The 15,358-nt window shown below is 45.3% G+C and overlaps 1 pseudogene; it reads left to right on the top strand.

Moving 5' to 3' along the window:
* The first annotated feature begins 1,890 nt into the window (after positions 1-1,890).
* On the top strand, positions 1,891-2,008 carry LOC126102437 (5S ribosomal RNA; annotated as a pseudogene).
* The last annotated feature ends 13,350 nt before the right edge of the window (positions 2,009-15,358 follow it).

Genomic DNA, 15,358 nt, shown 5'->3' with positions numbered 1-15,358 from the left:
CATCGAAAAAGTTCAAAGAAGGGCAGCACGTTTTGTATTATAGCGAAATATTGGATAGAGTGTCACAGGAATGATACAGGATTTGGGCTTGACACCATGAAAAGAAAGGCGTTTTTCGTTGCGATGGAATCTTCTCACGAAATTCCAGTCATCAACTTTATCCTCCGAACGCGAAAATATTTTGTTGACACCGACCTACATAGGGAGGAACGATCACCACGATAAAATAAGGGAAATCAGAGCTGGTACGGAAAGATATAGGTGTTCGTTCTTTCCACGCGCTATACGAGATTGCAGTAATAGAAAATTGTGGAGGTGGTTCGATGAACCCTCTGTTAGGCATTTAAATGTAATTTGCATAGTATCATTGTAGATGTACACTCCTGGAAATTGAAATAAGAACACCGTGAATTCATTGTCCCAGGAAGGGGAAACTTTATTGACACATTCCTGGGGTCAGATACATCACATGATCACACTGACAGAACCACAGGCACATAGACACAGGCAACAGAGCATGCACAATGTCGGCACTACTACAGTGTATATCCACCTTTCGCAGCAATGCAGGCTGCTATTCTCCCATGGAGACGATCGTAGAGATGCTGGATGTAGTCCTGTGGAACGGCTTGCCATGCCATTTCCACCTGGCGCCTCAGTTGGACCAGCGTTCGTGCTGGACGTGCAGACCGCGTGAGACGACGCTTCATCCAGTCCCTAACATGCTCAATGGGGGACAGATCCGGAGATCTTGCTGGCCAGGGTAGTTGACTTACACCTTCTAGAGCACGTTGGGTGGCACGGGATACATGCGGACGTGCATTGTCCTGTTGGAACAGCAAGTTCCCTTGCCGGTCTAGGAATGGTAGAACGATGGGTTCGATGACGGTTTGGATGTACCGTGCACTATTCAGTGTCCCCTCGACGATCACCTGTGGTGTACGGCCAGTGTAGGAGATCGCTCCCCACACCATGATGCCGGGTGTTGGCCCTGTGTGCCTCGGTCGTATGCAGTCCTGATTGTGGCGCTCACCTGCACGGCACCAAACACGCATACGACCATCATTGGCACCAAGGCAGAAGCGACTCTCATCGCTGAAGACGACACGTCTCCATTTGTCCCTCCATTCACGCCTGTCGCGACACCACTGGAGGCGGGCTGCACGATGTTGGGGCGTGAGCGGAAGACGGCCTAACGGTGTGCGGGACCGTAGCCCAGCTTCATGGAGACGGTTGCGAATGGTCCTCGCCGATACCCCAGGAGCAACAGTGTCCCTAATTTGCTGGGAAGTGGCGGTACGGTCCCCTACAGCACTGCGTAGGATCCTACGGTCTTGGCGTGCATCCGTGCGTCGCTGCGGTCCGGTCCCAGGTCGACGGGCACGTGCACCTTCCGCCGACCACTGGCGACAACATCGAAGTACTGTGGAGACCTCACGCCCCACGTGTTGAGCAATTCGGCGGTACGTCCACCCGGCCTCCCGCATGCCCACTATACGCCCTCGCTCAAAGTCCGTCAACTGCACATACGGTTCACGTCCACGCTGTCGCGGCATGCTACCAGTGTTAAAGACTGCGATGGAGCTCCGTATGCCACGGCAAACTGGCTGACACTGACGGCGGCGGTGCACAAATGCTGCGCAGCTAGCGCCATTCGACGGCCAACACCGCGGTTCCTGGTGTGTCCGCTGTGCCGTGCGTGTGATCATTGCTTGTACAGCCCTCTCGCAGTGTCCGGAGCAAGTATGGTGGGTCTGACACACCGGTGTCAATGTGTTCTTTTTTCCATTTCCTGGAGTGTAGATGTAGCTGTAGAGGTGGGATCTGCAGGAGATTCACTGTTCGTGCCTTTCGGCGGCTCACATGAACAGATCTGTTGCCAACTGGTGTGGCAACGGCCTTGCCGCAGTGGATACACCGGTTCCCGTAAGATCACCGAAGGTAAGCGCTGTCTGGCGTGGCCGGCACTTGGATGGGGGACCATCCGGGCCGCCATGTGCTGTTGCCATTTTTCGGGGTGCACTCAGCCTCGTGATGCCAATTGAGGAGCTACTCGACCGAATAGTAGCGGTGTTCTGACCACACGCCCCTCCTATCCGCATCCTCACCTGAGGATGCCACGGCGGTTGGATGGTCCCGATGGGCCACTTGTGGCCTGAAGACGGAGTGCGTTGCTTTTTTGTTGCAAACTGGTCATCCAAAGCCAATGAGATAATCAGTTGCGGGTTGCTTAGCGTAGCATAAATGTTGCTTTAGGTAGGTAAACGACTGAGCAATTGTCACGCTAAGGCAGGCACTTCTTCAGCAAAACGAGCAGTTTCGTTTTCTTTCGGACGAGGTCGTAGACGTCTTTAGCGGGCACAATAGAAGGAAAAACGGATGATTAGGGTTCGATGTTCCACTGACGAGGAGGTCATTAGAGCCAGAACTTAAGCTCGGACTAGGCAAGGATGAGAAATTAAACAAACCGCGTCCTTTTCGGGAAAACCGTCTCAGAATTAGGCTTTAAGGAGACCAAGGAAAACATAGCTCAGGATGGCGGGACGGGGCTCTGAACCATCGACCTACAGAATGGGAATCCAGTGTCTTCCTACCAGTGTACCACGGCGCTCGGTCAGACAGGAAAAGCCAGCTCAATGGATCATCTCCAGAACCAGTCGTAGAAGATTGTTTAACAGGCTGCAATACCTTTATAAATATAATACGTACAGGGTGAGCACAATGTCTTTCCCCATCACAAAAATTTATTTATATGGAACTATGCTAAATACTGCTATACTTTTTGTTGCAAGTGATAGCGCAACTCTTTAAAGTTTTTTTTCCTGTAAACACTTGCACATGACTCCGTTTTTCTGTAGGTGGTAACTTAACACATGAATTTTTTATCGACACCCTTCTACATCTGTTCTGACAGCATCTTATTTCTTTTCTCTTTCTCTTGTTACTGGTAGTGTAATTTTGGACTACTACTGCACAATAGCGCTTATGCACGAGAAAGACCAATGTGTTTTGTGGGTCCGTGAAACACGGTCGCCTATTACAGTTCAGCAACAGTTCCGAACTGCGTATAATCGGGATGTGCCAGATGTGGCAGGTATCAAAAACTGATACGAAAAGTCTAAAGAGACTGATAATATTGTGACATTGCAAAAGGCGGTAGATGTGGAGTGAGTGACGACACTTCGATACCCTGCTCACAGCTTTTCAACTCATTCCGCGGAAATGGACGTGTGGTGTTCCCAGAGAAACAGGAGCACCTGAAAACACTGTTGTGAAGATTTTACGGAAACGACTGAACTTCTGTGCATACTAAAGGCAACCGCTGCGTGCTCTGCAGCCATATGATAGACCGAGTCGTGCTGAATTTCTAGCAACAGGCGGGACCGAATCGGTGCAGACAATGACTTCCTTAATAAAGTTTGTTTGTCTTATGCAGTTACTTTTCTCTTCTCTGGCAACGTAAACGAGAATAATATATGGATCTGGGGCTCCGAGGATCCTCATATCGTGGTACAGCAGATAAGAAACTACCCGAAAATAAATGTGTATTGCGGCTTAATACACGGCTCCGCTATTGGACCCTTGTATTTCATTCAGCTTACCATTGGGGCAACAGTTTACTTAGACGTATTGGATTTTCACAGTGCACCTCAGTTACAGGTATTTCAACCATGTGGAGTGTTTCAACAAGATGGTGCGCTGCCACCTGGGGGTTATTTTTCCGCCAATCCTAGAATGAAACCTTTCCGAACAGACAGATCGGTATAGATTGTCCTACACCAAGGCAGTCAAGGTCACAAGACATAATCCTTCTTGATTAAAGATAATGTGTTCATTTCACCAGTTCCTGATGTGCATACTCTCACGGCGCAAATGAGAATGCTGTAGGAGCGTTGATACAACAAATGTCAGAAAAGATATGAAGAGGAACTGAATATCGCCTAGACATACTACAGGCAACAAATGGAATACTTATGGAAGTGTATTTGTAAAAAAACTTTATAATCTGACCTACCATCTGCAACAAATCACATAGCATTGTGTAGTATGGTTCCTTAGAAATAAATTTTTTTAGTGATGGAAATACTTTATAGTCACTCCTTATTTCACCGACGACATATATCAGATGGTTATAACCAAAGTGCAGGTTCTCACAGAGGTCCAGTGTGGGCTGTAACTTCCGTGTGACAGCGAAACTTGGTAGATATGCCAATGGGTTGATGCGGAGCAGAATTAGGCTGGGAACAATTAGTTCCAGTTTTGGCCACGAGGTGTAAATCTGCCGCTGTGAAAGCAAGAAAGACGTATGTAAATGTTTCCGTGTGTAACGGTTTAGGAAAGGGATGTGGACAGAATAGGTCAGGCAAGTGAGAAGCGCATAATCTTGGTTCTATTACTAACCTCCGTTTTCACAATTTGTTCAGTATGAGCGCCAGAGATGTCGACGAGATGCAGCGCCCATAAAAGGACGTGATCGACAGTTGCTCGCAGCAGTTTCGGTGGAATCTGAGCAACGAGTTTCTGCATACTGGCCTTCAGAACAGGTAGAGACCGAAGGTGTAGCCAGTAAATGCAGTCATTTAGATACTCCAGAGCCAAAAGAGACATGGGTTCAGATTAGGTGATCTTGCAGGCCATGCATTTGGAAGACCCCTGGAGATAACACGTTTGTGGAACGCTGTATTAAGCAGGTCTTTCACTTTGCGAGCGACGTGAGGTCTTGTCCCATTTCGTATGGTAACGATGGTTTCCATATAGTTGCGCTCTTCTAAAACAGGAATCACATGGTGTACAAGCAGGTCTCTATAACATGCAGACTTCACGGTACACCTGACAAGCCCTCTGGGTATGTTCTATTTAAAGAAAAGCGGACCGAGAACAATGGTGCTTGGAAATCCACACCACACAGTCACATAAGGCGAACGCAATGGTTTAACTGGTTCAAATAGCTCTAAGCGCTATGGGACTTAACATCTGAGGTTATCAGTCCCCTAGAACCTAGAACTACTTAAACCTAACTAACCTAAGGACAGGACACACACCCATGCCCGAGGCAGGATTTGAACCTGCGACCGTAGCAGCAGCACGGTTCCGGACTGAAGCGCCTAGAACCTTTCGGGCACAGGGGCCGGCGAACGCAAATGTTTGTTCATGCACAACACACAGTATTACAGTACCCCAAATTCAGCGGTTCTGTGTATTCACTGCGCTCTTTAGTGTAAAATGTGCCTCATCACTCCACAGAATATTGCCCAGCCGCATGTCATCAACTTCGATCCGTGTCAGTAACCGAAGAGCTAATTCAGAACGTTGCTGCAGATTAAGAGGCTTCAGTTGCTGCGCCGTCTGGATCTTGTACGGGTACTAGTGTAAAACAGACTGCAAAACTTTCCGTACTGTTTACCGTAGGATGGACAACACACGCGACACTGCACTAGCACTCGCACTATCCGGGGCAAGTGCTGCATGGTCAGTTACAGCAGCAGCAACCTCAATAGCTTCCACGGAGATAGGATGACTCCCTCTTCCTGGTGCCACATCAAGCTCACCCATGTTTTCGAATTTCTCATCATCTTCTTTAAACCATTTAATGACACTGGGCCTTTCCCAGGACCTTTAAGACAGCGATATGCTCACAATGCAGCACTGTAATTGCTGCTATTCACGTAAAACAATTTCACTAACAGCGCACAGTCTCTCTTCTCGGTAGCCATTCTGTTCACTCATGTTATGTTTTCTCAAGTGGCAACATGGATATACAGGGTTACAATTATTGTACTTTATTGAAAAAAAAATCGTATATCAGTTACATACTTCTGCGTGCATACACTTTATCTCACATGTAAACGTCACTATGTAAGGTGGCAATAATTTCGCACCTTACAAGAACTCATTCATATACGAGGGCTATCCTCAAAGTACATTACGTTTTGGAATTAAAAATAAATAAAGTATTGGAATTTTTTTATTATATACAGATGAAAGCCAAACTTACATACTACTTTTCTACATAGTTGCCATTTAAATTAAGGCACTTACCGTAGCGATGGACGAGCTTGGAAATTCCTTCGTCGTAAAATTCGGGCGCCTGCGCCTTCAACCATGTGGTTACCTCTTCTTTTGGGACAGAAAAGGTGTGATTTTTGTGGATTTCCTGAAAAGAGACACTACAATAAACTCTCAAAGGTATTGCCAAACTCTGCACAACCTCAGAAGAGGAATACAAAACAAGCGCAGGGGAAAGTTGGGCTCAAAGATCTTGCTGATTCACGACAACGCCCGGGCCCACACGGCAAATGCCACTCGTGAAGTTCTCGAATCTTTTAAGTGGGAGTTGTTTCCTCATCCGCCGTACAGTCCCGACCTGGCACCGAGCGTCTTCCACTTATTCCCAGCAATGAAGAAGTGGTTGGCTATGCAGCGTTTTGATGACGACGCACAGCTTCAAGAAGAGGTAACCACGTGGTTGAAGGCGCAGGCGGCCGAATTTTACGACGAAGGAATTTCCAAGCTCGTCCATCGCTACGATAAGTGCCTTAATTTAAATGGCAACTATGTAGAAAAGTAGTATTTAAGTGTGGCTTTCATCTGTATACAGGGTGTTACAAAAACGTACGGCCAAATTTTCAGGAAACATTCCTAACACACAAAGAAAGAAAATATGTTATGTGGACATGTGTCCGGAAACGCTTACTTTCCATGTTAGAGCTCATTTTATTACTTCTCTTCAATTCACATTAATCATAGAATGGAAACACACAGCAACAGAACGTACCAGCGTGACTTCACTTTGTTACAGAAAATGTTCAAAATGTCCTCCGTTAGCGAGGATACATGCATCCACCCTCCGTCGCATGGAATCCCTGATGCGCTGATGCAGCCCTGGAGAATGGCTTATTGTATCACAGCCGTCCACAATACGAGCACGAAGAGTCTCTACATTTGGTACCGGGGTTCTAGCAGCACATGTAGAGTATCCCGTATGAAATCATGATAACGTGCTCCATTGAGCGTAGGTGGAAAAACTAAAATGAGCTCTAACATGGAAATCAAGCGTTTCCGGACACATGTCCGCATAACGTTTTTTCTTTATTTGTGTGTGAGGAATGTTTCCTGAAAGTTTGGCCGTACCTTTTTTGTAACATCCTGTATAATAAAAAAAATTTCCAATACTTTATTTATTTTTAATTCCAAAACGTAATGTACTTTGCTGATAGCCCTCGTACATTGCCGTGATCCACAAACACAATTAGGTATCATGTGATGGGTTGTACACCGTATATACGAATATATAAAGGAGACTGGCATTGTCACGTACGTCTTCTAAATAACTGTTAACGCTTATTGCATGAAAGGTGACGGAGTGGCTTTATTATAAAAATGGCGTAATAAATGATTGTCTATACTAGTATAGGTTGGAACGCCAGTGGAGATGAAACGGCAAGCAGAACTCAAGCTCTGGGTGGAAGGCCCACACAGGTGTTGGTCCTGCTTAAACACAGGAAGTAGCTAGACTGACATCGTGGCACCTGAGCTCTGCAGCACAAGAGGGTGACGGCCGGCCGCTATTGTAGTAGGGGCCGGAAGGATAACCGGATAATACTTCCGAACTCTGAAAATCTTGGACACAGGTGAGAGGAACGAAGAAGCGGCACCCCGAAACCACGCAGGCTGGGTTATTTCCAAGGATTTTTACTCAGAAGCGTACCACCGTAGGAGTGTAGGTTTTTCCTCGCAAACTTTCCGCGCTGGACGACAGCAGACTAAAATATGGTTGCTCGGCGTTCGGAAGAATCTGTAGAGAGGGAGAATATTCCGTGGTTTCGGGAATATGATTCGTTTTCGGAATTACGATGGTAGGGGAAGCTGGGAAGCCAGCGCTGGTGAGACGTGGTCTTCCGTTGTGAGTGCCCGTGTGTGACGGTCTCTCGGTATCATCTTTGTTGGTACAGACGAACTTGCTGTCCTTTATCTCAGGAGAGTTTATAGTTAGAACAGTTAGGCACTGTACTGTTGCGAACCTATGCGATTGTGGACTTCACATCCGGGTTGGAAGTCGTCGTTGAGTACGCTGCGTTCAGTAATTGAGAGCACTTTCTCTGCCTATGCTTACGTTGAGACCTTATCTGAACTCCGTCCTTGTGGCTGGGAGTTCGCGTTTCTCGTCAGTAGAACACAGAAAGGAGAAGACAGTATTAGAGTGTATTAGTCAGAGGACCGCCTTCTGCCGTCCTAGTGTTTGAAAGTATTTTATTTTGTGGCTGGCGTTCTTCCATCGACGCAGAGGTGTACGAGAACCGGGACGCCGACACACCAGACGCAGTACATACGGTGATACCGCAAACTGCTTCGGCTTATTAGGGCTATTAAGCTGAAAAGCTTTGATCACGTTAGTGTATTTTCATTGAGGTTCCACACCACCGTAGATCACTTTTGAAAGTAGTGTCTTCTAGTGTTTGGTACGTAGATGATGTCAGTCATTTCGCGTTATTGATATTAGATCGCACAGTCATAATAAGGGGCAGAGCTGGGTAATTGATTAGTAATTTTACTTAGGAAATGTAAACTTGGTTATATAAAGGTTTTTTTAATCTACAATAAAATATAAGCAGGAACAACGTTTATCATTTAGTTGGATTAGTTGCCTTCCTCATTCATTTATGTTTAGATTGTAATTTATAGAATTAAGAGATACTAAGATCTGATTCAGCGGGTAGTCAGACAGGGCCAAATCTTCATTTTGGCGTTTATTATTTTCCGTTCCGCACATTCATTTTAATCCGCCTGGAGCAGCATCTTGGAACTACAGATATTCAGATTTAGGTTATGAAGCGTTCGATATGCTGCCATCACTGGCGACTTTGTGGCGCAGACAAATAGCGAAATAATGCGTGACTCGCTGAAGTGTCAGGACATCGATGCTCTCGATGACCTCCTAAATGGCTGTTTTCAGCTCAGCAATACGAGGTGCATTCAAGTTCTAAGGCCTCCGATTTTTTTTCTCCGGACTGGAAAGAGATAGAAACATGCGCATTGTTTTAAAATGAGGCCGCGTTCATTGTCAATACGTCCCAGAGATGGCAGCACCGTACGGCAGATGGAATTTTACCGCCAGCGGCGAGAATGAGAACTGTTTTAAATACTTAAAATGGCGACGTTTTCCTTACTTGAACAGCGTGCAATCATTCATTTTCTGAATTTGCGTGGTGTGAAACCAATTGAAATTCATCGACAGTTGAAGGAGACATGTGGTGATGGAGTTATGGATGTGTTGAAAGTGCGTTCGTGGATGCAAAAGTTTAATGAAGGCAGAACATCGTGTGACAACAAACCGAAACAACCTCAGGCTCGCACAAGCCGGTCTGACGACATGATCGAGAAAGTGGAGAGAATTGTTTTGGGGGATCACCGAATGACTGTTGAACAGATCGCCTCCAGAGTTGGAATTTCTGTGGGTTCTGTGCACACAATCCTGCATGACGACCTGAAAATGCGAAAAGTGTCATCCAGGTGGGTGCCACGAGTGCTGACGGACGACCACATAGCTGCTCGTGTGGCATGTTGCCAAGCAATGTTGACGCGCAACGATAGCATGAATGGGACTTTCTTTTCGTCGGTTGTGACAATGGATGAGACGTGGATGCCGTTTTTCAATCCAGAAACAAAGCGCCAGTCAGCTCAATGGAAGCACACAGATTCACCGCCACCAAAAAAATTTCGGGTAACCGCCAGTGCTGAAAAAATGGTGGGGTCCATGTTCTGGGACAGCGAGGGCGTAATCCTTACCCATTGGGTTCCAAAGGGCACTACGGTAACAGGTGCATCCTACGAAAATGTTTTGAAGAACAAATTCCTTCCTGCACTGCAACAAAAACGTCCGGGAAGGGCTGCGCGTGTGCTGTTTCACCAAGACAACGCACCCGCGCATCGAGCTAATGTTATGCAACAGCTTCTTCGTGATAACAACTTTGAAGTGATTCCTCATGCTCCCTACTCACCTGACCTGGCTCCTAGTGACTTTCAGCTTTTTCCAACAATGAAAGACACTCTCCGTGGCTCCACATTCACCAGCCGTGCTGCTATTGCCTCAGCGATTTTCCAGTGGTCAAAACAGACTCCTAAAGATGCCTTCGCCGCTGCCATGGAATCATAGCGTCAGCGTTGTGAAAAATGTCTGCGTCTGCAGGGCGATTACGTCGAGAAGTAACGCCAGTTTCATCGATTTCGGGTGAGTAGTTAATTAGAAAAAAAAATCGGAGGCCTTAGAACTTGAATGCACCTCGTAGCTTTGGGGCTATTGTTGTACATCTGGTATTTAATATAGCCCCACAAGAAGAAGTCGCACGTGTTTAGATTTGGAGAACATGGAGGCCAATTGATGCCCTTGCCAGAGGCCTCTCGGTACCCCAGAGCAAGAACGCGGTCCTCAAAGTATTCCTCCAGGACATTTAACACTCTCCTGCTCCGATGAGATCGAGATCTTGCATAAACCACATGTTGTCAAAATCATGGTCACTTTGGATAATGGGGATGAAATCATCTTGCAACACCTTCACGTACCGCTCTGTAGTTGCCACGCCATCAAAGAATATCGCACCGATTGTTCCGTCACTGGTAATTTTGGTAATTTGTGATAAGGTCTTATTGGACCAAACCGCTGAGGTCATTGGTCCCTAAGCCTACACACTACTTAATCTAACTTGAACTAACTTACGCTATGGACTCACCCATGCCCGAGGGAGGACTCGAACCTCCGACGGGGGATAGCCGCACTGACCGTTACAAGGCGCCTAGACCGCGCGGCTACCTCGCGTGGCCCGTGACTGGACAATGCAAACCACACAGTCACCCGTTGAAGGTGAAGAGACTTCCCGATCGCGAAACGCGGATTCTCAGTTCCCCAAATGCGTCAATTTTGCTTGTTGACGAACCCATCTCAATGAAAGTGGGCTTCGTAGCTAAACCAAACAACAATGCGCATACTAATCCATATCATGCCCGGCGGCCAACAGTGCAGTTTAACGTCCTAACGCATACCGTTCAGAAATTATGACGATTTTATTTCATATATTTCAATAACTGTCACCCTGTAATACCGTCATACAAACGGAGTGCAGTGCAAATTTGCACCTGGTAGCAAAAATTGGAACGAACTTTTTTCCAACATAAATTGACTCAGCGATAATGCATCCACCAACTTTCGGGGCCGTTCGGTAATGACACTGTAAATCCGTGAGTAGTTGTACTTTAATTGTAACCACCAGGTAGATCGTATAGATGAGAGGGAAGTTTGCATATTTCAACAGTATCAGGTCTACATGTAACACCTATGATTGACTTATTTTGTATCTGTATCGATATTTCTATGTCAATTTGTAGTACTGCTTATGTATAATGTTGTATCTGTCACGGAAATTACTTGACAATGTATACATATCTCTGTTATGTGAAATTTTGAACGACGTTATCTAAACTATGCTTGTGAATTTAAATAACTACTGGAATAATTGTTGTCTAATGTACTGTAAATTACTTGGCCAATTGTTAGGGAACGTAGTGTTGAATGTAAAAGATGTGAGGAAGCCCCGCAGCTGCGGAAGGAGGCTGACGGAGTGGAAAAGCTGTGGTTGGCGCGCAAGTGGCAAATTGCCCTATGTGATGGATAAGGACTCTGAGCTGAGCAGTGCTGTGGTTGGCATCTCGTTAGCACTAGCTGATCATCGTGGCTCATATTCCTGGAGTTTTGAGGCCAGAAGAGATTATGGGCAATATTTATGGGCCTCGGATGCTGCATTTGGGATACCATTATCATGGCATGATTTTTTGGCCCTATAAATATAATTCCGACGCCAAGAAGATATGCAACAGGGCGAGGCCAACGGTATTGCTATGACTGCAACGCCTTCAGATTAATAGCCACTGCAAATTATGCCACCAGTACTACCAACCTTCCACCAAATTGTTAATACTGGGCACTCTTTAGATGGATCAGGTATTTGTGAAATTTGGTCGATTTTATAATAATAATTGTGGTGTTGCTAAAAACTCTATCTTACTCTCGTGATTATCACAAATCACAAAGCTGGGCAGGAATCCTATCCTATTGAATTTAATTCTGAGTGTCCTGATTTATTATGAGAAAGTGGGCGAGTTTGAATTTAATGTTGTGTTGTTGTTTGCACAGCCAATAATATGTCTGAGTAAGACAAAAGACTGCTTATGAAAGCCCATTTGTTATTTAAAGTGTAATAGTTTTTTGTGCCTTGCTTAATTAATAATTAATGATAAGAATACTTACCATTTCTCGTACATATTGGTGTAGTTTTGTTAATGAGCATGTTTCTGCAGACCATGAAAGTTTAAGGGCCCTCATGCACTAGGCTAGTTAGTTAATGAAGCAATGCAAAGGTTCTTTCAGAGACAGTGAAGTTAGATTTGCATTCTGTTTAGTTCCTTCAAACCGAGTTTAAGAAAGAACAATTTACTGTGTTATCTATTCTAATGCAAGTTTGTTAATGAGCAGGTACTAACAAGGGAACCTCCCCATCGCACCCCTCTCAGATTTAGTTATAAGTTGGCACAGTGGATAGGCCTCGAGAAACTGAACACAGATAAATCGAGAAAACAGGAAGAAGTTGTGTGGAACTATGAAAAAAATTAGCAAAATATACAAACAGAGTAGTCCATGCTTAAGATATGCAACATCATGGATAAATTGAGCTCATGAGTGCCGTGGTCCCGTGGTTAGCGTGAGCAGCTGCGGAGCGAGAGGTCCTTGGTTCAAGTCCTCCCTCGTGTGAAAAGTTTACTTTCTTTATTTTCGCAAAATTTTGATCTGTCCGTCCGTTCATTGACGTCTCTGTTCACTGTAGTAAGTTTAGTGTCTTTGTTTTGCGACCGCACCGCAAAACCGTGCGATTAGTAGACGAAAGGACGTGCCTCTCCAATGGGAACCGAAAACATTTGATCGTAAGGTCATAGGTCAACCGATTCTTCCACAGGAAAACACGTTTGATATATTCTATACGACACTGGTGACGAAATGTGCGTCACATGACAGGAATAAGTTGTCGACCCACCTAACTTGTACACTTGGCGAATGGGTGGAAAGATTCTTCTACCTTGCCCGATTTAGGTTTTCTTGTGGATGTGATAATCACTCCCAACAAAGTGATGAAAACATAAGAGTTTGTCTCATTAACTGCAACAAATGAATGCAACAGATACACAGTCGCACAGTTTTCCCTTTTATCGTTTTCAAATTTTTCTGTGTGTAGACCGTTAAATCCTGCATATATCCAAGCAAATCTGAATATGTCCTGGAATTTTTGAGAGCAAAGTTGATTATGTGTGAGTGCCTGAACTTTGATAATTGGTTGATAAAAAAAATTAAACTTTTCACCCGAGGGAAGATCTGAACCATTGACCTTTCGTTCCACATCTCCTCACGCTAACCACGGGACCACGGCGCTCCTGAGCGCTCACCATCCTTGATGGTGCCTATGTTGCACATGGACTACTCAGTTTGTATATTTTGCTTATTTTTTTTCATAGTTTCACACAACTTCTTCCTGTTTTCTCGACTGATCTGTGTTCAGGTTTTCAAGGCCTATCCACTGTGCCAACTTATAACCAAATCTGAGGGGGGTGCGATGGGAAGGTTCCCTTGTAAGGAATGAAGTTACAGATTATGATAATTAGCAGACCCCCTGATTTAAATTCAGTCCTTTCAAGCATTTCCCCGCTCAGTATTGCCGCTAGTTTCATGTGTGTCGGTAATTGGTTTTATACACTGTTACACATAGTTCATTTAAGGTATGTGTCCTTGAGAGGCATATGTTACTATTTACTATCTCATTGGTCATTTGTTTGTTAGTATCACATTTATCTGCAAGGTTAGGTTACTGTGTTGTCAGATACAAGAAAGAGTTTTGTGTGTTGGTCAAAGAAGGTTAGATTATTCTTAGCATTTCCACCTGCTTTATCATTTTGCTTGACACAAGAGTGTCTAATATGGTTGGCGACCAGTTTTAATATGTAATGTTACAACTTGCTTTTGTGCTGAGAGAATGTTCCTGACCCACCGTTTATTGTTACTTATACTCGGCTGCAGTGTTTCGGAAACGAATCCCAGTTTGACTGTTCTGTTTCCATTAGGTTATCTCACGGTCACAACTTTCGAAAATTCCTCGCAGAGGTATAACGTTAGCATCGATTGCCGTTTTAAGGTGGTCGTTGGTACTGTAACATACACATTTTCACATAAAATGTATATCTAGGCGAGATAACGCGTACACGGAATTTAGTGAGTCAGGCACGTCAAGCACTTGATTGGGGATCCCCCAAATTGCTGCTATACTCTCTATTCTATTGTTGATGTTGAGTTTGGACTGTACAGATTCTAGGCAGTCCCGCTGTGATCGTGGTGCCTTAAGTGCACGCCTTTTTGGTAAAGATGACTGTGATGAAGAATGATAGCAGGGACAACGCCAGTGGAACAAGAGCTAAACCCCAAGAAGTTGGCCAACCTGTCTCCGTGTCATCCTTTGCAATATGATGCCGATTGGAAGTGGATTGGTGGGGTACTGCTCTCCCAGCCGTTGTTGACTTTCCAAACTTTGGGGCCACTACTTCACATTCCAGAAACTCCTCAACTGGAATCACAAACCTGTGTACAGCCCATTGCAGTCCTTCCACCAAGGAAATTCGGCTAGCAGCATCGGGAATGAACCAAGGTCTTCTGCATGACAGACCCTCTGCCCACTCAGCTATACAACACCAGAAGAACCTGTTGTCGAAAGCTAATTGCGAAAATTCAAATAAAGTCAGGCAGATGACTGTGGATTAGAAATATTTTTAGGAGTATAGTTTCTTAAGTCATTTGGATTTTAACCAGGTGTCCCCGAGCCGTGCTGGTTCGTGTCGATAGAGGTTGTCCCCTATTATCTGTGGCAATTACCTAGCAACTGGTGTGGTCTTTTTCCACCACAGTGCAATACCTGTCCTCCTGCCAGATTTTACAGGGTTCATAACACAGGCTGAGATTCAGGTTGTTTTGGGCTTCGCGCAGTAGCAGGTGAGTACAAAGTAGTGCTTGCCAAGAATAACGGGCTTTGGGCTGTGCCGACTAGCAAGTGGAAGACGACGCACATTCCAGATGGTATACTGCAAGGGTGTGCGGTAGCCCAAGGGCCTGGGTTAGTAGTGGACGGAGGCCAGATGGATTAAGGAACCAACTGCCCACTCCATCCCATGTGCCAGCTGTCGCCACCAAGGAATAAAAGCTCGTGAGAACGTGTTCTGCAAACAGTGCCTCGTGTTTCGATGAGACTAATCTTGGCTAGTATCGTTTGATTGC

The sequence above is a fragment of the Schistocerca cancellata genome, chromosome 9 (genome assembly GCF_023864275.1).
Source record: "Schistocerca cancellata isolate TAMUIC-IGC-003103 chromosome 9, iqSchCanc2.1, whole genome shotgun sequence".
NCBI classification, from domain to species: Eukaryota; Metazoa; Arthropoda; class Insecta; order Orthoptera; family Acrididae; genus Schistocerca; species Schistocerca cancellata.
Note: the sequence above shows the minus strand (reverse complement) of the source record. Positions and strands in the feature narration are given on the sequence as shown.